At 45.9% G+C, this 27,733-nt stretch overlaps 1 protein-coding gene across 1 annotated transcript in view; it reads left to right on the top strand.

Moving 5' to 3' along the window:
* Positions 1–3,216: 3,216 nt before the first annotated feature.
* HIC2 (HIC ZBTB transcriptional repressor 2) overlaps positions 3,217–27,733 on the top strand; it is a 74,140-nt gene continuing 49,623 nt past the window's right edge. The window contains exon 1 of the mRNA XM_069870686.1: positions 3,217–3,416. The gene's annotated coding sequence lies outside the window, so the exon portion shown is untranslated. The remainder of the gene's footprint in view (positions 3,417–27,733) is intronic.

The raw sequence follows: 27,733 nt of genomic DNA, 5'->3' as shown, positions 1-27,733 counted from the left end.
CAGCAATTCTACCCACGTCCTCTTCCTGTTTTATGATGAGTTTAAACTTGCTCTTAGCACAGCCACAAAGGACTGGAGCTGCTTCTGAAGCCATCAGTTGGTCAAAGATGACTGAAAACAAACCGGAGCCCTGGAGTCTCCAGATTTCAGTCATTGACTTGCTTTGAGTCTAAGTACCATGCAAACAAAAACTTACTTTTGGGCCATACGATTAATTGAACTTTTCAGCCTGAAAGCGGTGTTACAGAGCTGTTAGTGAATAGATACTGAGGGCTAATATACAAGGATGGTGTGAATTGGTTTCTGTTATTTGGATTCTGTTCTGAATTCTTTGTATACTGTTAGGACAAAAATCTGTCTGTCATAGCTCCCTTGGACGTGTCGTGCTCAAAATTTCCCCAGCACACCGAGCTGAAGCACTCATCTGTGTCTGCAGAGCACCCAGCACAACTCACTGCTGCCATCCTGACTGCACTCCTTTCAAAATCAATGTTAAAAAAAGAGTCAAACAAATTAGGAAGCAAAGTTAATCACAAGTATCTGGCTGGATATAGAAGCGCCTCTTTCTTCAGAGCATCCTCTAGCCCAAACCATCCCTCAGGATATGCTCACTGCGCCACAGTGTCTGAAACCAGAGTGGCATCATTGTCCTCCCAGCCCAGCTTTTCACTCGGAGCACGCTGTCCTTGGCACCTGAGGAACACATTTGCATTCCACGCACGTGGGCACGTTTCACCCAGTGCCAGGCGTGCCCACAGTGGGTGTGATTTCTTGGAACCTGAGAGTGCACCGTCTGTTTGGATGGCAAGTTCCCTGGCTGTGGTTGCTTGGAGACATCGTAGGTATCACGGTATCTGCCTTGCATGCCTATAGATGTTTTTCAGGTAGGTGTGGCCATACTTCTACTTGGCTCATCAGATTCTCCACAGATGTCCACAGTTCCAGTGACAGCGCCAGGTCTAGCTTTCTCATTAATTCTTTTTCAACCTTATAATTATCATGGATATGTGAAGCTGAATGCAGTGTTGCATCCTACCATATCATTTCTAGGTGCCAGACACCTAATTTCTATGTTTTTTGTCTCCTCTCCAGTGAGAATGTGTCTATCTCTCAGTTTCCTCAGGGATCTTGGAACAGATTGTCCCCAAATCTAGAGAGGATTCAAATACAAGTGAAGCTTTTGGCAGGCTAAATCTTGTGGTGGCATTTTAGGGTGCTTCTCCCTTTCTTCCCAACCTTCTTCACTCTCAAAAGTTACCACCTGCGTAGCGAAGCTGGCAGACAGACCGGAATGCTTGTGCCTCGAGCCACTCCTGTGCAAAGCCTGGCACCGTAGTTCAAAAGTCTGATGAAAGTCGATCTGAATAGAGCTGCTGGTCTGTGGGCTGGCAGGGGCACACAGACCATTCTGCTCACTGTTTCTAGGGTGATAAAGCTTCAGCAGAAGGAAGATTGAGGGCAGACGGTGGCATTGTTGAGGTCTTGAGATGCCGCATAGACTTTAACAAAAGCAGGTCTTTCTAAACCCATATGTCTAAACCTGCCTGAAATAACTCCAGGATGCGTTTAGATAACACAGCACAAGGACTTCTGTGTATTTGCCTACCAATTCCTCGGGCACAGCGTGAAGCAAATGGCTACCTACGCCTCCTTGGCTATTTGCAAGGCCACTTAGCTTTAAAATACAGCTAAGAGCAGCACCACCAATCTCAAATTAACTTTCCCAGTGGGGGAAGAGTCTTGAACTGATCCTTATCTACTTCACTGGGTCTTGTGCTGACAGTCAGGTTTGCTGTTCTCACCACTGTTAAAGTGTTCTGCTCTTTATTGGGTGTACTGTGAACAAACCACCGGTCCAGACCTTCCCGATACGGCTGTTGTGATTTGTCTTATCTTTATTTGCTCCTCAAGCCACTTTGGTAGGGCTGAAGAAACCATCTCTTGCAAAAACTTTGAACTCTGGATGAGCAGCTAGAAAATATCTTTATTACGAGGGAAGGAGAGTTTAGGCTCCAGCTGGAATCCAGCTGAAGTGCACGCGAACTGCAGGGATCTGCACAGGAAGTGGCTGAGAGTCACTGGCTATTAGGGAATTCTTAGATATGTGTTAAATGGGAGCCTCGGCTTCACTAATGAATCACCTTGCTCAGGCTACAGAGTTCTAGTTATGGGTGGCTCAGCGGGCACACGAGAAAAGAAAACGTCATCTCACACTTGCAGCTAATCCAGCGATTCCTGCGCGGGACAGTGGAAGAACTCGGGTGCACGATTACAACGGAAATGTTTGTACGCATCGCTCCTTTTATTACGGATTAATCATCTACAGAAGGGAGAAAGCGCTACAAAGGTATAATTCAGATTTCTGCACAGTCGTACTTTGTGGCAACGGTCAAAAAAATTAAGATAGATGATATCAATTAGCTTCACAGTTCATTTTAGAAAAGAATACCTTGAGATCGTAGGCTGCACACACGCTCGGCGCGAGCATCCCAGCAGCCCAGCGCGATCACTGATGTGCTTCAAGTTAAGCACGCATGAAAGTCTCTGCAGGACCAGGGATGCAAAACGCGAATCACTTTTCCCCTCGATATGCTTCCGATGGGAAAATAACTAAAAAAAAAAAAAATCGTACAACCCCAAACTTCACATTTCTCCGGCTCCCAGGGGCGCAAAGGCCACGTCCTCACGCGTGTGCGGGACGGTGCGAAACGCCCCGTGCGCCCCCGAGGAACTGACAGGAGCGATAAAAAGCTAATATGCAAATGGGGCTGGACACGAGGACGCCTTCTCCACTCGCGGGTAGAGCTCATTTCGGATTCCAATACATCTCCGAGCCCTAATCTATCGAATTCCCCTCGGCGCCCCGCCGAGAGCCGCTCGGGATGCGCCGCCCGGGGCCGCCGGGAGCCGCGGCCGCGCCGGGGGCTGCGAGCCGGGCGGGGGGCGGCGGGGCAGGGGGCGGCGCGGGGTGGGGAAGCCCCGGTCGCTCGGTGGGAATTACCCAGCTCCCCGTCCCTCTCCCGGCGCCGCCGCGGCAACATTTATTGCGGGAGCAGGAAATCGCCGATTACTGAAGGGGCGATGCTGCTGCGCGGCGGCTCGGCGCTCGCTTAGCCGCTGCCTCCCCTGCCTCTCCTTGTTCCGCTCTTTCTTCTTCTTCTTCCCCCTCTTTCTCTCCTCTCTCTCCCTCCTCTCCCTTTTTTTTTTTTTTTTTTTTTTTTTTTTTTCATTTTGGCTTCTATTCAAATGTGGGTCAGGGGTGAGCGGCTCCCAACGTCACAAGCTTGCAAGATGGCGCTGGGAGGAAGGCTGTGAGATGAGGAACAGGCTGGTATAAACCGAGAGGACGGGAGAGGGAGAGGAGGAGGAGGAGAGGGGAAGGGAAGAGAAGCTGCTGCTCCCGATGCACTAAGCAGGTAACGCGGCTCCGCGGCGCCGCCAGCCCCGCTCTTTCTTGGGCGGCTTTGCCGGTGGGCGCGGGAGGGTCGGGGGCGGCGGGGGGTGTCCCCTTGTTCCCTGCCCTGCGCCAGCCCTGCCCGGCACCGCCGGAGCTTCCCCGGGGGGCGGAACACGCGCGGTTCCCCGCTCGCCCCGCGCCGGGCTCGCCGGCTGCCCGGGGGCTGCGACCGCCGCCCGGGGGGCGAAGCGGCTGCAAAGTTTGCCCCCCTCCTCCTCCCGTGTGTGCGGGGAGGGGGCGCTGCCCCTTCCCCGGTGGGCAGCCCCGCCGCAGCCTGCTCCCCAGCCCCGCTCGCCCGCTGCAACGCAGCCCTGTTTTATTGCTTTTTTAAAATTTATTTTCTTCTCTCCCCCCTCCCCACAAAAAAAAGGAGGGAGCAGAGCTCGGGGGTGCCGGGGGGGGGGGAGGGCTGTTTGCGGACGCATCGTGGAGGAGAGGGCAGGGCAGGGGCTCCCGGCACTCGCATCGCCCCCTTCCCCCCGCCGCCCCCCGGCCCCCCCGGGCACCCCCTGCCCTCCCGGGACCGCGCTGAACTTTTGCCCCGGCTCCCCCCGTTCCCCGGCGCTCCCCTCGCCCGCCGGCGACCGCGGAGGGAAGGAGCCGGCGGCCCCGCTCGCTCTGCCCGGCGCTGCGGGTCCGCGGCTTTTGTTCGGGCTGGGGCTGGGATGCGGCGGCCGGAGCGCAGGACGCTGCCCGCCCGGCTTTGTGCCGCCCGGCCCCGCGCCAGCACCGCCCGCCCCCCGGAATCGACCCGCCCGGCCGGCACGGCGATTGCCCGGGCGAGAAACGCCGCGGTGGAGGGAGCCGGGGGGTCCGGGCTCCGCGGTGGCGGCGCGGCGGGGCTGGGGCAGCCGGGCCGGGGGGTGCCCCGCGGGTGCGGTACCCGCAGCGCCCTGCCCGCTGCCTGCTTGCTCCTCGCTGCGTGCCCGCTCCCTGCCTGCTCCTTAGAATCACCAGGTTGGAAAAGACCCACCGGCTCGTCGAGTCCAGCCATTCCTATCACACCCTAACCCGTGCCCCTCGGCGCCTCCCTGCTGCGTGCCCGCTCCCGACCCCTTTGTAGGGGCGAGAGGGCTCAGTCGCCGCCCGCCGCTCGCTCGGCTTGGTCCCCGCTGGGAGCGGGCCCGGCGGCTCCCGGCGCGCCCCCGCGCTCCCCGTTATCGCGGCCGCCAGCCGCGCTGCCCCGGGGCTCGGCGGGCACCCGCCCCGCCGCTGCCGCCCCTCTCCGGCCCCTCTCCGGCCCCTCTCCGGCCCCAGGCGTGTGCGCGGCCGGCGGCTGCGAAGTTTCCGCGGCCTCGGGAAGCGCGGGCTGCCCGGGCAGCGTCGCCTCCGCGACCCGCGAGCCTTTACACCCAATTAATGAATTAGATGCGAAACGAAGCAGGCGGCTCCCGAAATCATAGAATCGTAGAATAACCAGGTTGGAAGAGACCCACGGGATCATCGAGTCCAACCATTCACCCCGGAGCGGACTCGGTCGTTAGAATAAACGCGAGAGAGCAGGCAGAAGGCAGTTAAGAAGAGCGTCACGATTGCATTCTGCTAATAAACCGTCCTTAGACCAAAACTGGTTTAAATTTATTGCGGAATGCTGTTTGTATTTGAATGGCTCCCATGTTTTTTCCACAAATTAAAGGGGAAAACAATATGGAATAGTCACTTTCATTGGAAAATGTCAGAACTATGAGCAGATGTTTGCTGTGCCTGATAAATGCGGCACATAAACGACGACTGCTTCAAGATGACTTATTACTATTTTTTATGACTCAGAACTATTGTACATGGGACAGCAGCTCCGCAGAGAAAGCTGTAAATGACTCCTTAGGATTTCACAGCAAATCTACGTGGAGAAAATGACATATGGAAAGAAAATTGACTTATTTCCACAACTGCAAGTGGCCTCCTTTTTACGCCTTTTCATTAGCAATCTAATCCTAAAAGCATTAGGAGCAATTATTTGCAGTGGTGCCTGACATTCTAGGTCTAATTATTTAAATCAGTTTAACTTTTGATGGCTGACCCATTAGGTCAAATCTGTGTGCCCTTTGTTATATTTATTAAAAAAAAAAAAAAGGAGGGAGGAGGCTCTTCAAACTTGCCACCTGCTACTGACATACGAGTTGGGCTCCGGAGATCAGCCTTTGGAATAAGCAACCTCTTACATTTGTTACTTTCCATTCTATCGCGGGTAAGGGAACCCCGCGTAAGTGCCTTGTTCTTTTGCATCTAAAATCCATTGCTTAATCACGGCAGACTTGTGTGACCGCAGCGGTGTAAGCAGGAGGAATGGGAGAATCTGAGGATACAGCAGGGTTTTCTCATGTCATGCTTCCTAATCTACGTGAAATGCAGACGAGATGCACGTACATAAAAAGGATGGGTTTTCAGTGTTTGGGGGGAACCTTCTTCCAAGGATCTGGGAGGGCTCTCAATCTTTAATGCATGAAGAAATAGCTCACGTTAGTCTTCGCGTATGTTGCTGGGCAGAATGACTTATGGATGTGTAGATAGTAATAAGTATCGCAAGATGCTTGAAGCGCTTGGTACCACGTGATGTGCTGTAGTGTCAGTGCTGAATTGTCTAGCAGAAGCCAACGTGTGACAAGGGGTGGGGAGAGAGAAAGAGAGGAGGAGAAGGTTGGAGGGCTTGTTCCAGGAGGGTACGTGTTCAATTTATTTTGAGCAGTAGATTAAAACAACTAGAACCGACATAATGCGAATCAGTTTGGCGATGTAACGGATTGAAACTGCCTAAAACAGCCACTGCAGCTGAAAACTGGTGGTCGCAGCATGAAATCTGAAGTTGCGAACAGCAGATCTTGCAATGGGAGTTCTCATTTCCTAGGATCTTTACAGCCCATAGTAATTAAGAACTGTCAAATGCAAACTGTACGTTGTGCATTCCTTTGACCTTGGATAGAAAATAGTGCGTGGCTATTCTTTGAGCTCCTGCTAGCTGCTTCGATGACAGATGTAGGGAAATAGGATAACGTTTGGGAACTGAGGTGCATTTGCCTTCATATCAGAACTCATCTGTGCTGACTGCAGCTCTTGTCCAGGCCGATGAACATATTGTAGCTTGAAAGGTATTGTACAACGAGGTTGTCATGTTTTCTCTACAGAAAACCAAGTTTCCCACCTCCTCAGCAAATCTGACTGTAAAGTGTAGGAAGAGAACTGCAGTTTTCTGACAGTGTCTTGGGACAAACATTGCCACGAAATGCCATTTCAGAGCAGCAGCAAATGTGGTCTTGGAAAGGGAGAAAGCAGAATCACGTTTGTGAGACAGCCATTATATTGGCTGTTATTGTGACAGGGAAGGCTCAGTGGGAAGAGGGACCATTTCAGCATCAGCGGACATGCCTACCCCGCTGGGCTGGGAGAAAAATTAACAGGGCTCAGCTGTGGGATTGCAACAACAGAATGTCGACCCAACCGTAAGCAGGAGAGTATCTTTTAGAAAATAAAGATGACTTCTCCTTCGGTTCGGTGTGGATTGAACACCAGTGATTAAACCACTAGGGCTGCTTAAATTGGTTTTTATCTTGCTGTAGTATCAGAAGCAAGGACAATGCATTGCAATAGAGATTTCACTGTGCTGTGCAGTAGCTCGTTGGCAGAGCAACTGCATTGGTGTGTTCGGGTCGCTTTTAATCAGCGGCGACAGTGTGCTTACTTCTCTCAAAAGCAGCAGAAACAATGTGGAAGAAAAAAAAAAGAGTGTTCCTCGGTGTTGTATTTTCTCGTTCAGTTAGCATCTCCAGGTTCCAACAGGATTCCAATATTAAGCGAGGTTTCTTTCCTTTAATGCACACGTATTACAAGCTAGCTGTCCAAACTTGTAAGTTACTCGCGCTTCTTGTTTGTAATTCCTGGAAAGAAAATTCACCCTCCAGTGCTGGCTCCCACAAAACAAGGAAGAAATGAAACAGTGAGGTCAGCCCTGAATTTTAAGCTGATCTAAAATAGGTTGTTACAATAGCTGCGAGGAGGAGGCTCCAGCACTGCAGTAGGTGTACCTGCTGTAAGGGACAGGTGGGAGAAACTTTCTTCTTTTTCATCTGTGTTTGGATGACGGCCCAGTGCTGGCCACAAACTGCAATCCAGGATTAATCCTCACATAGTGTTTTCTTTCCATATATCAGATTTCTCATTTTGTTAATAAGCACAGCTAGCATGAACTCCAAGTCAGCTGTTCTGGAGTGGAAGCAACAGGGTTTTGCATTATTGAAATGACGTCTCTCGTGCTTTCCTAGAGCTCGTATTGTTTGACCAGGGCAGGGCGGACGGTGATCCTTGTAATCACAGATCCTAAACAGGGATTCTAGTTACTGATTTCACTTGATGGAAGGGGATGGGGAGTCTCGTTTATCCAGGATTACATATGTACTGTATCCCATTTTCTGATGCGTATGCTGCAGATTTGAAGAGGCTAAAGAGTGATCTTGTAAACTGAAAACCTCAAGTGGGCATTTGGAAGGGGACCTGTTGTGGGAATCTTCCTTCAGTGCTGTCTCTTGCTGATGTCAAAAAGGCAAAACGCTGAGCGATCCTGCTGTCAGTGTTGGAAGGCACACGCACTGACAGCTAAGCTGGGAGGGGAGAGGAAAGGTCTTGGTCTTCAGCTGGCAATAAGAGGAGTCCAGGGAAGTGTCAGGAGTTTCCTGCTCAGAACGGTCATCAGGGGCTGCTCGCCCAATAAAATGGCCCTGAAACAGGGGGTACTTCTTGTTCCTGTTGCTGAATGTTCTGAGAGGTCTATGCAGGAACTGGGAACAACTCCCTCTTGTTCTTCCAGCTTTAGATACTGGATGGAAAAGCTTGGAACGTTGTCCTTGCCCAGGTTCTGGATGGGAAGTAGATACGTTTTGTATCAGCATGCTGGCCTGAGGTGTTCACTGTCCTTCAGTCCCTTGGGTCAAAGACGATGGGGCAGCTTTCAATGATGCACTGGTTTGCCCCATCCACTCCTTCCCCCCCTGGAACCAAGCACTATGCAAGATGAAACTGTCTTCAAATCAGTCTTTTGCTGTGAGTTTTAGAAGAGATATGTGATGGACTGACTGGAGAAGAGGCCTCGCGGGTAAACAGCCTTACTCTTCTGTTCATGCTGGGCTGGGCCCATTCAATTCCCCAACTGGTTTAAGATGAGAGGGGTGTACAGCAGATTCCTTCCCCTAAGTGTGTGCCTGTTTCCCGTTGTATAAAGAACCATTCAGTTCGTGAATTCAGTTTTCCTAGAGTAACATAAAGACACTACCATGTAGGACTCCACTTACTGCATTTCCATCTGCTGCTGAGATGCCCCCAGACAGTTTCGAAATCTTTTCTCTTGTACGAGAAAGAACAGAATAGAGTCATTTGCATTGCCAATTTTAACCAAGAATTGAAGTCGGCTGACAAGAAACCTTATTTTAAAGCTTGCTTGTTTGTCTATGTGGTAGTTACTCTCCAGTGGAAAGACTGGATCTCAATGGTTTGTACCTAGTAAAACATGTTGATGTGCAACTAAAAATAACTCTAAAGTAAATTTGGTACTATTTTCTGTTAAGCAGGAGGACAGGGTTTAACACAGTCAAGCTATGATTTAACATGCAAATCAGAAATCAAATTAATTTACTATGTTATTGTTTCTGAGAAATGTATCAAGCAACTTCTAATACAGCATTAAATTCAGTGAAATGCTACACCTGAGTAGTTTGAACTGTTAAATAAAAATATTTGGAAGATATTTTCTTATCAAAATACTTTCTGATGACCTCCTGAGGTCCATTCCTATTTGACTTACTCTGCAATTCTTATTCGGCTCCATTTTAAATGCAAAGCAAAGGAAACGTTCTTTAAGCGAAAGGGAATCTATTATTTTTAGTTATGCTGCTCTTCTGTGAGTTTAGAACTGGCAGATGTTAGTCTCTAACACCTATTTTTAATTCACAGGGAAGTAACCTTTCCTGCCCTTCTGCCCCTCCTCAAATCTCAGTTGCTTTCTCTAGTCTGAAAGCACTGGTTATTGTACTAAAACTGGAAAACCATCCTCTCTGCCCCGTACAAGAGGCTCCTGATATGAAGGGTTCGTTAACTGCCCAGGGTTGGATGACACGATGAAGCGGTGTCTTTCTCTGGAGAGGGACTGACTTTCTTCCGAACTTCACTAGCAGACACATACAATTGAAGACCAACACTTTTTTAAAACAAGACCTATTTAAAAGAAGGTTTGAAATTATGCCAGTGTATAGTGAGACTCAAACTTGTGCTGTTTTTATTTACTGTTGTTTCCCCCGCTCCTGGAAGGGTGAGGTGCTCTGTTATTCCTAGTTTCTGTTTACTCCTCTGAAGCATCCAGAATGGTCCCCATGGAACTTTTGCATCAAACTTCTTGAGTCCTTAAAAAAGGCTCTTCGTTCGTTTTCTAGGCAGTGCAAATGCTCTTTGATAATGTAATATTAGGGACATGGTTATGCCCAGTCTTCAGAGAAAAATGTGGATGTCCTTCTAGGTGGGAAAAATATCTAGCAAAGTTGTGGATGGCAGGGAATCCACTGAAACATCTAAATGTGTGTGCACATCTATGAAGAGTACGTAGCCAGAGCTGTATACGAAAGGGCTCAATAAAAGGAATTTTGGCATGAGAGTCAGAGTTGTCTTGTGATTATTCAGATGTCAGCAGAATGATGTTTAGCTGAGGGTGTTGTAAAAGTAATGTAACTTAACAACTTGAAAAGTTTTACCCAGAAAACTTGGTTTTAAGTACTTGCTGTTCCGAACTGGTCCAGTGGTTGAATGTATGCATAGATTTAATTCTTGTGGGTGAGCTTAAAGTCGAGGGAATTCTGTGTTCAGTTTCTATCACTGATTTACATTTTCTGTGGCACGGTCATGTAGGAAGTTAAGCAACTTAAGTTGTCTTCATCATTAAAGTATGGAGAATACAATGTCCTTGGTTTGTGTTGTATATTTATCTTATAAAAGCTCATCATATTTAAAAGTTTGCACAATGGGACCGTGACCTTAGCAAGGGCCTGTAAATGCTGTCATCAGACACATAATTGCAATAATGATTCAAAATGGTAAAGCTGCCAAAGGACTAATGCTTTAGTATTATGCAAAACCCACAGTGCAAGAGGAAGAAGAGTGAGGACTGCTCTCCAGTCCTTCAGAACTGTATTCTACCAAAAAGGCTTTCAAAATAGTAATGAAAATTGAAACACACCAGCTATAAAAATTATTCACTTTTTGCTACAGCCTTGAAAATATTAATGAGACTCCATTTCCCTGCAGCTAACACTGGTGATTTTTGGAAGATCTGGTGTGCACTGCCAGTCTTTTCCTGGGAATAAATAAATGCCTCTAAATAATCCCTTTCAGGATGCGCAGAGCAGCAGCTTGTTTTTTTTGTCTTTCCTCCGTGGGTTGTGTGGTGCAGTGCCAGCGTCCCGCGTGACGCAACAGCCTTGGAAATTCTTGGAAAAGCACTTCCGTTTGCTCTAGGTAAAAATCGTATTGGCAGCAAAGCTGACTCTGCTGTTTACAAGCTGGCAGCGTTCTGAAGTGAACTCCAAGAAAAGTAGTTTAATGTATGCGGTTCTGCGTATCCATCCAAGATGCAGAGGTGTGTGAGACTGTTGGCTGTTATTATGGGTGGTGCCTCTGGAGAAGGAATGTCTTGAGTATTTCCCCAAGTGTGGACCTCTTTTTAGTAGCTGTAGTCAGCCGGCTTATCCCAGTTGTGCTGGATCTCCCAGTTTCTGGTTGCTACTTGTAAGCGATGGGTTTAATTGCCATAGTGATATTCCTTAGCTCCTGAGTGAGGAGAGAGGACTATAAGCCATTATCTTCATTCTGACAATCTCTTTTGGTGACTAAAACAAAAAAGAATTTGTTTGCCACTGATTCATAGTTTGATTTTGGAAAAAACATTTACCTCTCTATCTCTACTCGTGTAAGGGTGTGATGTTTTGAAGATGGGCTTAATTTCCATCAGCATCTAATAAACAGTAAATAACAGTAGTAGCTGCTATTGTCTAATATTTCACCCTGTTGATGGTGTGGGAGGATTTCAAACTGCACTGTACCAGTAATTCAGTGTTGTGTAAGTGGAACCAAATGCAGAAAAAACGAGTACATTTGATATTGCTGTAGTTCTGGAAATCATGCTGTTATTTAAAAGCTGCATGGAGGTGTAACTAACAACAGAGGACAGTCATGGAAGGAAGATGTATTTCAAGGGTCCTGCTGGAACGGTGATCATTGGAGTATGGAATTAAAATATTTGCCTAGCCAGCAAAGAGATCCTTTCCACCCAAGGATGTCAAAATGCTTTCATAATTAGTAATCTGTGACTTACAGCTGTGTCTCTGGCATCTTCATTTTTTTGAGATGTCTTGATTTTCTGAAAGCTATGTAAGGGTTCTCCCCTAACAGAAGAGAAGCTGTGGCCATAGCCAGACAAACTAGCTTCCAGTACCAATAGACACAAATGACTGATTAAACACCTCAGTTTCTCTCTTTCACTTGTAATAAATAAACAAAATCTCCTTCTCCCTCCCAAATTTTGAGAGTTCAGATGAAATGACACCTGGGCTACATGATGCTAGTGGTACTGTTTCAAAAGACTTATCAATAGTTTTTGTACCTAATACTCAGAGCATCTAATACCTTATGCCAAAGGCTTGGGATGTTCCCCATCCATGAACTGGTTGGACAAGAAAGGGAGAAAGGAGTCCAGGTGAGTCCAAGCAAGTCTCCATGTGCATCTACTATTCCATTATTCAGAATATTTGCCTATTTGTGCTCACTTCCTCTGTGGTTCCACAAGGAGCCATGCTATCTCTGTGTTTATATAAACCAACTTGGCTTGTACCCCAACAAAAATAAACAAACAAAAGAACCCAAAGCACTGCCCACCCCAAATCTTGGAGCAAAAGCAAAGCACATCTCCTTTTGAGGTGGAGAGGAAGCTGCTTAGTTACAATGGCTTTGACCATCAAAAGTGGTGAGTGGGAGCGTATCTGGCAGCATTAGCTCTGTGGATTGACTGGCTGGGGTCACGTTTTTGTAAGTGAGAAGGTAGCAGCTGTCCTTTGTGGCATGCAGGATGCAGCATTTCAGGGGAACTTGCAGCTTTTTTTTCCATAAGAACTGCTCCATGCTGTGCCATGCTGCTGTCCCAGCCCTCCCTCCTGTGCCTTGCAAAGGGGGAAGGGGCCGGGTGCCCTTCGGGAATGCTTGCACTGGCACAGGGAAAGCAGCTCTGCCTCTACTAAACTTACACAGTACTGGAGACTTATCAGTCAAGTTTGTTGCTTTAATTTTGTTCTTTGTTTCCAGTTTTCTTTTAAATCTTAAGGAAAGAAAGGATGGCAACGTCTCAAGTAAAGTCAGTGTAATGTCAGCCTGTGGGATTTTCACGATTCAGTCCCTGTCTCACTTTTCTGTAACAAAATGCTTGAAATTAAAGAAGTGGAAAGGCAGCATGAACGCATGGTTTTGCAATAAAATCAAAAAAAGAACAGTGCAAACTGGTTGTTGGTCAGATCTGAGTCTTCAGAGGAAACAGTCTCTAATAGATGTCGTTGTGAGGGTAATGCTGCACTTGGCACCAAAAATTAGATGTAATGCCATAAATGGAGATAAAGCACATTGCAGCTGACAATATACCATGTCCTTGGCTAAAGAGCTTGCAAAGCGAGGCACAAATAGGTGCAGTATAGATAACTGACTGGGGGGGTCAGATTCTGCGGATGCTTGCTCAGGCGCTTTGCTTGAACTCTGTGTGACTGCGGGAGCAAGAGCTTGCACAATCCGGCCTGAGGAGCGGGGCTGAGACCTTAGAGCTGTTGGGTAAAACAGAACTGCTCGGGTGGGAGTTATTTATTTTTCCAAGTGCCTGATGAGGAGGTCTGTAAGTAAAAGCCTGCTTCTGCCCCTGACTCGTGCGCCTGTTTATTTGCTGTAATCACCTGTAACCTAGAGTTGCAGAATTCCTATGGATACATTAGTGATGCCTTTGTAAAGTTTCTCTACAAAGGATTCAACTGGATTTTTAAAGCACGTGCTCCTTCCAAAATGTGAAGCTATAGAGTTCAGTCCTGCCACCCTGGTGGGCCGGGAACATTTCGGAAAAGGTCAGAGGGACACGTCGAATCCCGTGGGTCCAATTTCCCAGGCTGATTTGTTGCCTGAACTCTTTGAAGGGAGCAGAGCACCTGCAAATCCCCTTCTGGGGATTCCCTTAAAATGTGGGGAAGCCTCCGACAGGTGCGTGGAGCTCAGGGCCTTGGCCCAGGGTGGGAGAGGTGTGGCTGGGACACGTCTGAGCCTGCCCTTGGACTGCAGCAGGGAATCCAAGAGGCTTCAAGCGGTGGCCGTTTCCAGCTCCTCTCCTTCCCCTGGGTGCAGGGATGCTGCCCTTGGTGGGGTAGAGTGCAGGGAGCCATCCCCTGCGTTTCTGTGGCCCCTTTGGAAGCAGGCAGTGGGTGGGGGGCCTGCAGCTGCCTGCCCCCCTCTGCCGGGGCAGATGCTGACTAATTGTATTGGGGAAAGAAGTGGGAGGTAAGCGAGCTGATTCAGAGCCCTGACTTAAAAATCCTGAGCCCGCTAAGTGAATGCCCGATTGATGTATTTTCTTCTCAGATTCATTTGCTTTGAGGTCACAGTTCAGAAGCTGAGGAGAAATCAGGCAAGACATTAGGAGTCGTGTGGGCTGTGAGTCACGCTCGCTGCCCAGGTGCTCTCTGTGTAGGGCAAAGTGAGGTCCCAGGTACTGCCTTGCCGGTGAGGTCTCTGGCTGAGATCTCTGCTTGGAAGGGGCTTGAATCTTTTCTTTTGTTAGAAGGCAGTTAATTAGCTGGCATTAAAAAGTTATTCCTTCTGAACAGTCACTGGATCTTCTTCATAAGACCTTTATGGCTTATTTTAAAACTTTGATGTTGAAGGGTCAAACAAAGCATTTCTTTTGCTTTCATTGAAAAGAGTGTAAGCACTTCATCTGATTAGGAAAGAAAAGCACAATTATTCATATGAACTTAGGCTCTGCAGTGAACTGACTGAACAAAAAAAGTCCAGCTGAAAGAGTCCATCAATTCTGCTGAAGGCAACAGACTTTTTAATTCTGTTCATCCCCAGAAGTCTTAGAGGAAAATATGTTTTCTCCCTCCTGCTTCTTGTCAGAGGATTTGGCAGAAAGAAATCTACCTCCTTCCCAATCTAGTCTTTAGAATGTATTTGCTCTTTAAGAACAAGTCAGCACAGTAATCCTGTTTCATGTTAACTGCTATGAAATATGGTGTTAACTTTTTAGCCCTATAGAGGCAGGAAATGGGATTTAACATTTTTTTCCTCGAGTATACAAGAGTTTAGAAGCAGGATTTTAAAAAAAAATCCTTACGATCTTCTCTCTGAGTCTATTTCCATAGACTCATCTTTCAGTTCATCTCATTTGTCTATTATGCAATTTGGTGTATGATTTTTAACCATAACAGCCTTTAACTGCAAGTTGACACTTTAGATCCCTGCACTGGCTTCAACTCTTACTCCACAGTGTCTACTTACTTTGATTTATGTGTTAGTTGTCTAACCCGCTGGATCCTTTGCTTCCTCCAGAATCCTCAGTTGTGCACATACTTGCTTTTCCAACCATTTCTACACATTTGCCGTGTCACTGTAGTCTCTTCATTCACTGGGCTGCACCTATTCCTACCTATTTTCTCTGAATCCTTCCACACAAAATCTGCACCATGTATTGGGATGTCCTTCATAAACATAACAGCAATTTCTTTACTGTAAGCTACTCCAGAACTTCAGTCACCAAACAGCCTAGGGTCACAGCCATGCAAGGGCTGGGGTAGCATCTGTTTGTGCTTTAGAGTCTGTGTTTAAAAACTCTCTGCAAACATCCTTCCTGTTATAATACTTGAAGGCCACTTGGCGCAAATCTTTTTTTCCTGACTTGTATGCAACTGATATCCCAGTAAATGAGAAAGTATCACTGCAGATGCTTTTAGGGACAGGGAAAATGAGGAATGCCTACTGTGACTTGCAGGAAAATCTTTGGGCTATTCTTCTGATGACGTCCTTTGCTTCCCTTAGCATACTTTTTAGTGTTTGATTATTCTTCTGGAGCAGAAGAGTCATATGATAAAGTTGTAAGGAATATTCCAAATGAGACACACTTGAATGTGTTGCCGCTTTCTCTTGCTATACCCGTGGTTATATTGAAGCCTCCTGTTGTACAATTCCCATTTGTTCTTAACTTCAAACCTCCAGCCTGTGCTGAAGTCTTGCTTTCCAGAGCTGCATGCCCTTATGTATAGGGGAAACTTGTGACTGATGGAAGGTTTGATATCAAATGCTCTCAAATCCTACTGAAATCAGCGGGCTGAGGGTGCTCATGACCAAGATAAGGCCCAGCTGCTGAGATGCCATTTGCAGATCAGATCCCTCCTGCAGCTCTACCAAGGAGCCTTGGAGAGAAGCAATAGATAGTCTCACTCTGCCATGGACGGTCTTGAACCTTCTTGTTAAGCTGATCATTATTTGTTATACACACACACACATGCACTCTTTCTCTAATTTAAATATATGTGAATAATACCAGACATGAGTGTGCCTCTGTGGAATAACTGAACTCAATTACACTTGGCATTTAGTTACAACAGGAAAAATGGGTTTTGGTACATTGTGCTGAATAGCAGAGGCCAACTCATCAAGTTTTTCCATTGGAAAAATGCTATGTCTGAATTTCTTAAATAGTATGTGTCTATAATAGGCCCAAAGACATGACAGCACATGTGGAGCACATGAGGGGAAGACACAGGACATGAATTTTTCTGCAGGTTTTAACAAAGCCAGAATCTTCTGTGCCCTCTCTGCTCTGCCACACAGAACAAAAGCCCCTGGGGGGTTGTTTCTAAAGTCATCTGAGAGCTGCCAGCACAAAATGAAAGCCCCAAGGGTTTGTCCTGCCACCGAAGGGGCATCCGCAGCCTCTAAATGTGAAAATGCAACTGAGCTGCACTTTGAAAGTGAGAAGATAGCGGGCTGGCACAGTCCCTGGGGAGTCACCAAACAGTCAGGCCTGACACAATGTGGAACTCATGAGCTTGTGCTTAAAGAACTCATTTGTTTAACCAGTATGTGACTTACTGCATGCTGGGGGCTGTTGGACCCCACATCCCGAATGTTCCTCCACCACCTTCCCCATGTCTGTGCATAGGTCAGGTGCTCTTTGGGACGGAAGGACACCTTGATGTGGCACAAAACCTGCTGGAATATCCCAGTGTCTTGCTTCATTTCAGACCTGGGCATGTGGGATGCTTGGCTCTAACAACTGAGCTTTCCTCTGCTGTCTTTTGTGGGGACTGCCCGCCTCTGTGTCTGGAGGCAAACATCTGCATGGCCTGCGTGAGGAGCGGCATGAGTCTGCGCCCCTTCCTGGCTCCACCACACAGCTACACGACCCTCGGAAGGGAGTGATGTTGCTTTCCCCAGCAGCCTCGGCATGCAGCTCACCCTGAGCGAGCAGCCTGCGTGCTGCTGGAGGGAGCTGGCAGGCAGCATGGGCAGCGCAGGGGTTCTCGCTCCAGCCCGTGGCCGTCTCCATCCCCAGCAGGCAGGGCTGCCGCACGGCCACCGTCACGGACAGTTACACCTGATATGTGGGAGTTACTTGGCACCTTGTGGATGTAGTTTCCCATTGATTTTTGGCGGAATTGATTTATAGAGCTATTTAATGGAATTGATTCTTTTTACAACTTTTTTCCCCTCTTAAAGACCAATTGTTTTTCTTGAGTGATGGCTACTATTTTGTATTTATGTATTAGTATGATCATGCACCCACAGTCCCAACTGAGTTCTTTCTACTCGCACTGCAAGTGCAAAAGAAAGTCTCAATCTCAAATGCCATCTTAAATTTTAATAGTATATTTGATGTATGACCTGGAATAAATTAAACATGCTAGAACTTGCAAGATGAAATCCTCGTGGTGGGGATAACCACAAAGCAGTGTTCTATTAAGCCAAGGACTGCCGAGAATGTCTGTTGTGGTTGTGTCTGGGTTATGAGTGGCTCCCTTTGGTTTAGCGTAGGTGGATATTTTTATTCTGCCTGGCTTGTGAACAAGGGAATGAAAATCCAGAATTTACCTACAAGAAATGTAAGACTGCTGAGTTTCCTTTTACAAGCCCATAGGTAGGAACCACATTTTTATCCTAAGCCCAATATTTTTATTGTACTTAATGTCTTCCATTGATTGTCACTCCAAAGTGGCTTGTATAAAGAAAATATGATATTCTGTACCTGGAGGAATACAGTGAGAAAGTGTGAATATCATAATTCTCTGTTATTCCATTTTGCACTTTGCAGGTCAGTTCTGTCAATAAGTGCAATGTGCAAATTTATGTTGTGGCTTTGGGCTTCTTTATTATTTCCTTCCTCTCTGTCTGTCTTCTTTCAAGAAGCACCAAAATAAATCTGGGCAGGATCCTAGCTGTGGGTGGAACTCCTGAGCAGGTATTATGCCATCCAAATTTCCAGATCAGAGAGACTTCAACATGTGTGCCGAGGGCCTAGGATCCAGCTAACAACTGCCTGCCAGGTTACAATGAAATAACTAATCTCTGAAATAGGCAACACTCAAGTCATACAAGGTATCAGCAATCCAAAAGGACCTCCTTGAACGGCAGCATGAAGCAAACAGGGCATCAGCCATCACAGTTGTTCCACGTGTTCCCTGTGTGAAATTTAGCTAAGCAATTTGGCATCTGTGTGTAGTACTAACTGGAGCTCCCGAGCGCTCGTCTGCTGTAGCCCTGAGCATAGGACAGTTGGGTGACTAGTTATCCCCGGAGAAGTGCCAGAGAGAGTCAGCACTAGCACCATCCTATTTGAATAGGAAAGCTCTCAACTTCACGAGTGCTTATCAAAACTTCCACCTCTGGCCAGCTATAATCTGTAGCCATCTAAAAACTGTTGAGAATCCAGCAGGGCCCCCTGCTGCGCATTTAACTTATATTGTGAGTTTAACAGGATGGCCAAGAATAATATCATTAGTATGCTGAATGTGCAACTGCTGAAGAAGTGGGTTGTACATGTGAACAAAGCTTAGCAGGAAAACTGTAGATGGTACGTGCGTGATGCAGAGCAGATAATAGCAGTTTATCCGGTTGTCGTCTATCTACAACTCTAAATGCCACATACCATTAATTTTGGAAAAGGACTCCAAATGTAAGCAAATCACTCTGACCTAGATTTTAAACTGCTAAAGGGACTTGAATTCACATGCAAGACAATATGTTCCCATTTGCAAAACATGGTATTTAAATGTGGCTTGCTTAGAGAGGCTTCCAACAACAATCAGCCTTCATCATGTGTCCTAGAAGACAGCTAAGACTTTATTCAACGTCTCAGTGATCCTAAATGGCGGTCTTTGAGAGGGAAAACTATATAATTGCTTTGTAAATTAAACCTGCAGCAGTTGAATTATACTGTAGTTTTACAGAGGTGTTTTATATACCACAGCCACACTGTAAACTAGATTTTGTTTGCTTGGGATAATATCAGTGATTCGTAGGCTGTCTCTGGCAGATGTGCATGTGTCTCTCTCTAACCATCACATACCCTAAGCAATTACGCGAAGTTAACAAAACCTAGAGAAGGCAACTGCTCTTATCAGTCTTGCCCCATGCCAAGTCTTTGCCTTCCAGTCTCTGCTGGGAAATAGCAGAAATTCCAGGCATTCTTTGGAAGGGAGAGGGTTAAGTTTAAAGAGAAGGGTATCTTGTCTTTCACCACTACTGGGGTGGAAAGATTTTAACTGTGCCCGCTCCCCAGAGGTGCTTCATTATGGGTGTGATGATACGGCCTTGGCATGTCCTTGTGAGATTGGTTTGACATTAAGGATTTGTACTGCCAAGGTTGTTCCTTGTCATAGGGACAGATTGGGCATCTTGATTCTTAGGACATCAGAAAAGCATTTACATGAGAGTATGAGATTTCATGGTTGGTGTTATGTAAATTGGTCTATAGCAAAGTCTATATGAATGCATTGTTTGGTTTAGGGACTGCAGAGCACTAAGGCTGTCACTGGGTGCTGTACAAGCACCATCTCTTCCCTGAAGAATGTCATAGGCTAAAGGGACAGTACAGGCAAAAGGTGAGAAAGGAAGCAGAGACACGAAGAGATGCATTATTCAGCCAAGGCGGTGCAACAGATGGAGAGAAGTAGGAGGAGAACTTATATTCCTTCAGTTCCAGTTTACTTTGCTACCAGAACACACTACTGTTATAGCACTCTTTTTTGCATCCTTACTCTTCCATCTAAATTAACTTTCCTTGCCTCAAGGACTGACACAGTCTCTGTACAGTCTTCTGGTGTATTTTAGCTATTCCAGAGAACTGGAACAACAAGCACACAAACAAATTACTGCACACTGACTGATCACTGCTTACTCACTGTATGTGAGGCTGTGCTCGTGGCAGTGGAAGGTAACCAGATAAAACAGCTTTGTGCCTGGGACAAAGCCAGCCCCACAAGTAGAAGTCACTTCTGGATTTACACAGCTACATGTCAGACTTGCTTGTTCTGGAGATGCCTACCTTCTGTTTTGGTCTCTGGGTTCCTGGTGCTGTGCGCAAACACCTCTAAGGGTAGGCAGTGCTGATGTGACATCAGGCTGCCCTAGTTCCATTTTGGGCACACGTGTGCTTCTTACCTGGACTGTGCCTGAGCTGTAGCCAGCTCTCCCTTTAAGCCAGAATGGTGTAAGTTGTTCTTGACTGTGTAACTTAAGAAGAGCAACATCATTCCCCCAGACTAAGTCCGACCCCTCGCTATTGACTCTCAGAACACAGAATGGACAAAGAGGCAGCGTGATGAAACAAATGCAACTTCTTACTGCCCTGTACTCTGCCCTGGCTCCCTAGGATGGTTTTATCAGAAAGCTCCTGTGGTTGTCCACTAGCGTTTCAACTTCCTTGCCAGACTCCCACTTCACTAAGGGTCTGAGCAACTGCGTTTCTGTAGTGCGTGGACTCAGAACGCTACGAGATAGAAACATATATTAAGCCTGCTCCAGAAGATGGTAAACAGGACTGAACAGTTACTTATTTTTGTGTGTAGTCTTGGTAAATTTAAAGATTTCCGTGTATTAAATGATGCAATAGCAAATTCCTTACAAAAAAATAAAATGGCTGTAATCAGATAATGGTTGCTCTGGTGCTAGCAGTAACATGGCATTGAATATCTCTTGGTTTGGCTTCCACAGTTCAGGGGTGAGGGGAACTGGAATGGTGTTTACTGAGCCAATAAACTTCTCACTAAACATAATTCACGGGCTCTAGCTGGCTAATAACCAGGACCTCAATGCTCCAACAGTTGGCCCCATACATTTTAAAACAAAGCTTTATTTGAAGTGAAAACTTTAAGAAAAATAAACTTTAGGATTTAGTGGCCTCTAATATTATCCGCCTCCACAGGCCAGGAGAGCTCTCGTAACTAGAGTGCATTTTAAAATATTTCTATTGCAGTCTCTTTGACCAGTGCCACAGGACTGCTTGCGCCAGAGACTGCCTCAGCATCAGTTTTTGTTTGTTGTTTTCAAATGTGCAGGAATCCATACGTTTCTTTTAAAATAGCGCTATGCAGGGATTTTTTCCCCTCTATTTATGTTTAAAAGGAGTTTCTGCTGGCCATCTGAGTGTTCTAGGCAGTCAGCATTTCTTCAGTTCTAAGAAGAGCTGAAACAAAGCTTACTGTCTTTAAGATAGCATTTTAAATAATATTTCCATAACCTTTCTTACAGCCTTAGTTTTTCTCTGGAGAGATCTTCATCTGAACAGGTTTATTTATACACTCGCTAGATTATGTAGCAGGATTTCCATTCCTCTCCTCATGAATGAAGACCCGTGCTTCTGCAGGTTCACTCAAGGAGTGCTTCTCCTTGGAGCACTACAGAACTTAAGATCTGGATTGGTGTCAGGTCCCCGTTATTTCCCTGCGTGTACAAGAGTATTCTTCTATTCCGTGTTTGTTTGGTTTCTCATGAATGAAATTTAAATTCCTAAAGAATCCCTAGCAATTCTCAGAGGGGTGTGGGTGAGTTCTGTTCTCTGATGCACGTGTAGTTTGTACTGAGAGCCAAGTAGTTCATTTTTCGGGACTGGGAATCAGTTAATTCAGATTTCTGCTAAGGTTTTTACCTTCTCTGGGAGACCAGGCCACTTCGTGCTTCAGCTTCTTTCTTGGACAGATGGAGAAGACGCCTGCCTGCAGATGCTTTGAAGTCTGTAGATGAAAGATACCATATGAATGCAAAGCACTGGCCAGTTAATGTCAGCAAGTCATTCTGCTTGTACCTTGATGGAAAAAAGCTTTATTGTAGGCTTACAATGAAAGGATCTGCATGTGCACCAGTAGTTCTTTCTCTTTTATTTAGGTCTCTTGGAGAAATATATTGACTCCCTCTCAGAAAGACAGAAGGAGGTTAAATAACAAGCAATAAAAGATTATCAGAGGAAATTTCTTACCGTGCGGTGCCTTAAATGTAATACTTAGTAATATTTTGAAAAGGAAAGAAAGTAACGACTGTGTACCCAGTCAGTAGGAGTTCCTGCTAGATAGTATCTCCTTTCAGGGATTATTTTCTAGTGCAGAGCTAAGCCTAGTTCCATCAATGCATGGCAAAGTTCTATTATTATACGCTGATTTGATAAGATAATGTAATTAGCGTCTTGGTCCATTGATGCAGACCTCAACTGTCCAAAACCAACATTAAGTTATTAAATCAATTCTTGTATTTGTTACAGTAATAAAATAGCATTATTTAGATACTGCTTGTCTAAACTTAGATAAGTCATTCAACTGTATCTGTGTTTGCTTATCCACATTCTCCTGCTGCTTTTAAAAACCAGCATAAATTCACTAGGTAGCTGTAGGCTTTGGATTTCCTGGCTTTTATTGGTGTGGCAGGGTCCCCCCTGTCATTTGTGTGTCGTGTCCGTGTGGCTCAGGCTCCCCTGCAGCTGATGGGCAGTAAGGAAACGAGGGCTCCGGTGGATAAACGCAGCAGCAGCAGCCGCAGCTGCTTTCAAGAAGGGTATCCATGAAGCAGGTCACAAGTGAGATAGTGTCTGGGCAGCTAATCTGGACAGATATCTACTAGCAATTTCTGCTGACACACAGACTGGGAGACCTGGAATTGAAGGCTAAGCTGGCACAGCGCCAAAGTCAACAGAGAGAATTTTTAGGTAGAAAGGCAGGTCTAAGTTTTCCCAGTCTACAGTTGTCTTGGGGAGCTTGGGAGCCTTCTGGCTCCAGCGAAGGAAGAAAAAGACCTTGCCAAATGCTGGTTTGGAGTATAAACGCTATCCAAGCCCCTAGTTCATACGCTCACACAGGTATTTACTATTCTCCTAGAAGGGGGTTGACTTACTCAAAGCTTGCAGAGACTTGGCTTTGTAGGTAAACTTCAACGTGTTTTGGATTTTCTTTAGCTCCAGAGGCACAGATCCTACAGGAAGGTGACTGATTCACCCTGATACTCTGATACTGAGGGACCAGTGTGTCTAGTGAGATCTATGTTTTTTTAATATTGTTTTAATATATTATTATATATATAATATATATACTTAATATTAACTTGGGCTGCAGACCACAATTCTGTGCTACTCTATGGTTTTGTAACACTTGTACTTGCATGGGAACATGCTGCTTCTTGTATGTGTGAGGACTCCCAGGATGAGAGCTGAGCCCTGCTCAGCTTTGTTCCCAGGTTCTGCAGTGCTACACGGGACGCCTTGAGAATGCAAAGGGCCAGGCTGTGCTGCTGTGTGCTCCTGGCGTGCTGCTGGCATGATCGTGCTGGGCCAGATGGAGAGGGAAGGCTATTTAACGCAGCCATGTGTTATTGGAACTTGCCATCTAACATTCCTTGCTTTCCCCAGTGTGTTCTCCCCCTTCCAGGGTGGAATGCAGTAATTGCCATACCAGAAAGAAGCCATGGTCTGTCTCTCTAGTCTGGCATCCTTTCTCCAAGAGAGGCAAACACCAGATGCTTGAGGGAAAGGTACAAGAACTCCTAAAACAAACAACTATGGAATAACTTGCCAATAAAGGAAGTTAGTGGTTGGCTTATGCCCTGAGGCGAGAGAGTTTCTTAGCCTTTACATGAGTGTTCGGTGTAGCTGGGTGTTCTCCATCATACACAACATACTTGCACTTAAGCCGTTCCTGCTGACTCCCTCCTGCTTTGAATCAGGGACCAAACAGCCCCACAGCTCAGCTGCACCACTGCGCACAGTGTTGGAGTGGTCCTGGTCTTGAACTTCTGGAGGGACAGGGATAGCAAGGTGTGATATCGCTCTGTACTGTGTTGCTGATAACCTTGCCTTTAGATTCATGATCACTCTGGGCAGCTGTCATTTACATCTCCTGTTTATTTTGTTTGCTAGTTTTGATTGTCTGCTGTTTTTTTTTGATTGCCTGTAGTCAGCAGGCCCTGCCTGTCTCTTGTGCTAAAGGCATAAACCTGTGTTTGCTTGTCTCCTTTTTCTGTAGTGCTTGATTTTGCATACTTCCATCTTCTGCTCTCAGTCCCTTCTCCCCCGACTTGTGCAGAAGTCTTTCTGTGCCACACACAGCCTCGTGCTTCATCTCATGTCTTCCCTGTGTATTGGGCCTGATGACTAGACTAGATGTTCCTGGTCTTTCAGTAGCCTTTCCTGGAGAGGATCCAATAAAGTGTGAGCTGAGCTCTTCCCTCTTCCTCCCTTCTAAACACAACAGCAGGACTATCGGCTCTACTAGTGTTCAATCAAGGCCACCAGTAAGGGACCAGTACTGCAAGTCAAGATAAGAACTAAGATGTAGTTCCCTCCCTCGTGGTGTTCTCCAGTGGCTAAATCTTTGATCACAAGCTGCACATACGAAGAGCGTGTCCTGCTACACAGGAACAGTGCTGGGAACTGCTGTGAAATAGCCTCCAGCAACTGAAAGCAAGAGGGAGAGGGGTATGGCTAGAAATGAGAAAGACTGCAAGTGATCGCTTCGTTCTCTGGTGCTGATGTAGAAGTCAATATTATGCAGGGCCTGTGTTCACCTCAGGGATGAGGAAGGGGAGAGTGCTTTTTTAATTACGTATTGCTAATTCTTTCCCAACCAGGCAGCCTGGGATTTCCCTGCATTCTGAGGCAATGCTTTCATCTGTCTCCTGTTTAACAACCACGACTTCCTTGAGAAGTTGGTTATCCTTCTTGTGGAAGATTGCATTGGAGCCAGAGTGTTGTTTACTTAATATATATAATAAAAATTCTTTATCCTTCTTTTCCTTCCTCTCCTACTCAAAAAGGGGTGGCACAGAAAGTAGTAAGTATTCCTTGGGGGAAGATCTTTTAGATTCAGTCTCTCTGGTAACCACAGTTACCTGATCGCTTTCACTTCAAGCAGTTGGTCAGTCTCCCTCATGCTGGCTGGACTTCCATACTTTATGGTTCCAATTTGCTGCAAGCTCTTCCAGCAATCCTAGCTAAACTGAAGTGCAGAAGTTAAGTCTCTTTCCCTAAGTGGCAGCTAAAATTTTACCATTATGTGCCATTTCTTTTCTGTGAAATGATTTTTGCTGCGCCCTTTTGATGAAAAACCGTACAACTAGCTGAGCTGTCAGAGATCTGTACTGCCTGGGCAAGCTGGAAACGTACGCAGTTGCTTACAAACAGCACGACAATCTCACTTCTAAAACTGGGGAACTATCCTCTCTGTCAGGTGCTCAGATTGGTGTTAGGTGCTCATGGAGATGGTTGAGGATACATCTAGATCCAGGTCCATCCACAGACTGTTACACAGAGGTGGCTGGGAGCTGGTGTCTGTCTTTTCTGTATATGAAATAATGCCATAAATGTTTCTTCAATGTTCTTTTTCCTTCTGGTATTTTCATTTTTTAAACAACACATATGCTCTGGTAGGTTGAAACAAATGGCAAATGCAGAGAGCCAGAGGTAGGGTTTTTTTAATGCAGCTTAAGATTTGTAGGCATGGACAATTAGAAAAAATGAATTTATAATTTCAGTTAGCTTATTTTTAAGTGGGGAAGAATGAATGTTCTTCAGCATGGAAGTGGGGAGACTTCCTATGCCACATCTGACTCCAGCATAGTAAGTAACTTCATCCTTTGTTCAACCCACTAATCCCTGCACGGGCACTCTTAGAATTAAAATGCCCTTAATTCAGTAAAATGAGATAAACCAAATTAAAGTTCTTTTTAATATTTAATGAGTGTGTCTGTGCAGAGATATAATGTGGTTTAGCTAATTCACTTTAAATTCACAACTTTAGTTAATCTGAATTAAGTTTTCCAAGTCCTGCATGTAAAGATCTCTTAATTTAGAAAAAGCTGCTCCTGTGGAAAGAGCAATGGACTCAACCCTGTCCTGAGGCATTCTGGCATGTGGTTTGCTTTTTCAGAGAGAGAGTTTCTGGGCATTAGCAAATTGTCTACCACATCCTTTTCTTCTCCTCCCAGAACGCCTCTGTGCCACCTCCTAATATTGAGGTTTCTCAGCCATTACTCTGAATAACTTGCTCTGGTTTGTTTCGCTGTGCAGCTGAGGAAACAATAATTCAGCAGCTTGCATTAGGTCAGAACAGGGAAAGTTAAACTTATCCTAGAAGCAGCCATGAACATACCCTTTGATTTGAGTGGATGTTCCCTGCCCAAGCCCCCTGCCCAAGCCAGATACAGAGCAGGAAGCAGAATGTGGCATCTTTCTACAATAGTAGAGGTTTGTGCAGTAAAACCCAACTTGTGTTGCATTTAGATGGGAAAGCCAAACCATCAACACCAGTATCTTTCGGGGTCGGAACTGGAGCCCAGAGATTTGCTCCTGGAAATATGTGCTTTTCTGCTTGGAGATGATTTTGTGGTCACATTACACTTTTCTTATTAAAGGAGAAACTGGTCATGTGGGTCAAGTACAACCATTTAGGACAAACACGGTGTAATGAAACTTGCTGCTTGCCAGATGCACGAAGCTCTGGACCTTGGGAACTTTGACTGCAAGTTTCACCCAGTTTTGTTTACTGGACTGTTTTCTGACTCTTGCCCTAATGGGAAATTGTTCACAGAATCATTGCATTGTCTCATGGGCCACTGGTTTTGCCAAAAGATCAGCTAGGGGGATCAGTTGGCTTCCTCTGAAATTTTTCAGTTGGAATTTCCAGCACGTTGATCATGGGTGTTATGAATAATGGGTTGGAGACAATGGAGCAAAACTTATTTTCTTCCACTCCAACTTTGAGCTGGAATACAGAGGCAGACAGACACAGAGGAGGTGTTTTTCTGTGGGTCAGTTGATGAATTCATGTTCTTTCCACCTGGCTAAGTCATGCCTGACATGCTGAGGTCTCCAGAAGCCCTGAAAGCGTCATGCACTGTGCATGTGTACTATAAATAAACTTTTAAAAACATAATTTAAAAACACCTCTGGCAAAGCACATGCTCAACTGAAACTCGCCTGGTGAAGGTTGGCTCAGGGGTGTAGGAAGGAGATGGGGAAAGAGCAAGTGGGAGGAAATAAATGGAACCTGCTGTCAGAGAAAAGCCACTTATTTGTAATTTTCAGGCTGTCCAAGCTCTTGGCATGTCAGCTTTGGGAGATCCCTAGTGACTTTCTGGATGTTTGCCCTCGGCATGCATGTGTGTGCGTGAACAGAGGACTCGAGTATTAACAAAGCTGCATGAGCAGGTTTAGTCAACCTACTAGAAAAGCATCAAATGCTTTGGAATTATGGTTGATGCTCCAGTTCTAGGAATCCAAATAGCTCCTGCTGACAGTCTCCAATCAATTAAGACTGAATAATTTCAACAAGTCCTGTTAATTAATTTTCATGTGTTCAACCTGCAATTTAGAGGGCTGCATCCCTTTATTTTAAATGGACACTACTTTTGATCTGCAAAGAACCAGGGGCTGTTTGGGAGATGGAACTCTCTTAGGCTGAATTCCCCTGACAGTATCTGTGTATACAATCTGCACTGTTGCTGTCTCAAAGCAGGGCTTGCTTACTTGCTTGTTTTTTAAAGATCTATGAAAACATGAATCATCTTTAAGCAGGAAAAAGAAGTTCTCTGCGCCGAGGCTTCTTTAGATTCTTGCTAAGGGGTTAAATGCATTGCCTAGTTCTGAGGAAGCCTGTTCACAGACGGCATTGACTGGAATAAGGTTTTGCTGCAGACACACGCTGATGTGCTTGCAGCAAAGATTGCAGGCTTATCAGTAAAGATAAACAT

The sequence above is a fragment of the Phaenicophaeus curvirostris genome, chromosome 17 (genome assembly GCF_032191515.1).
Source record: "Phaenicophaeus curvirostris isolate KB17595 chromosome 17, BPBGC_Pcur_1.0, whole genome shotgun sequence".
Taxonomy (NCBI): domain Eukaryota; kingdom Metazoa; phylum Chordata; class Aves; order Cuculiformes; family Cuculidae; genus Phaenicophaeus; species Phaenicophaeus curvirostris.
This window is presented reverse-complemented; position numbering and strand designations above follow the sequence as displayed.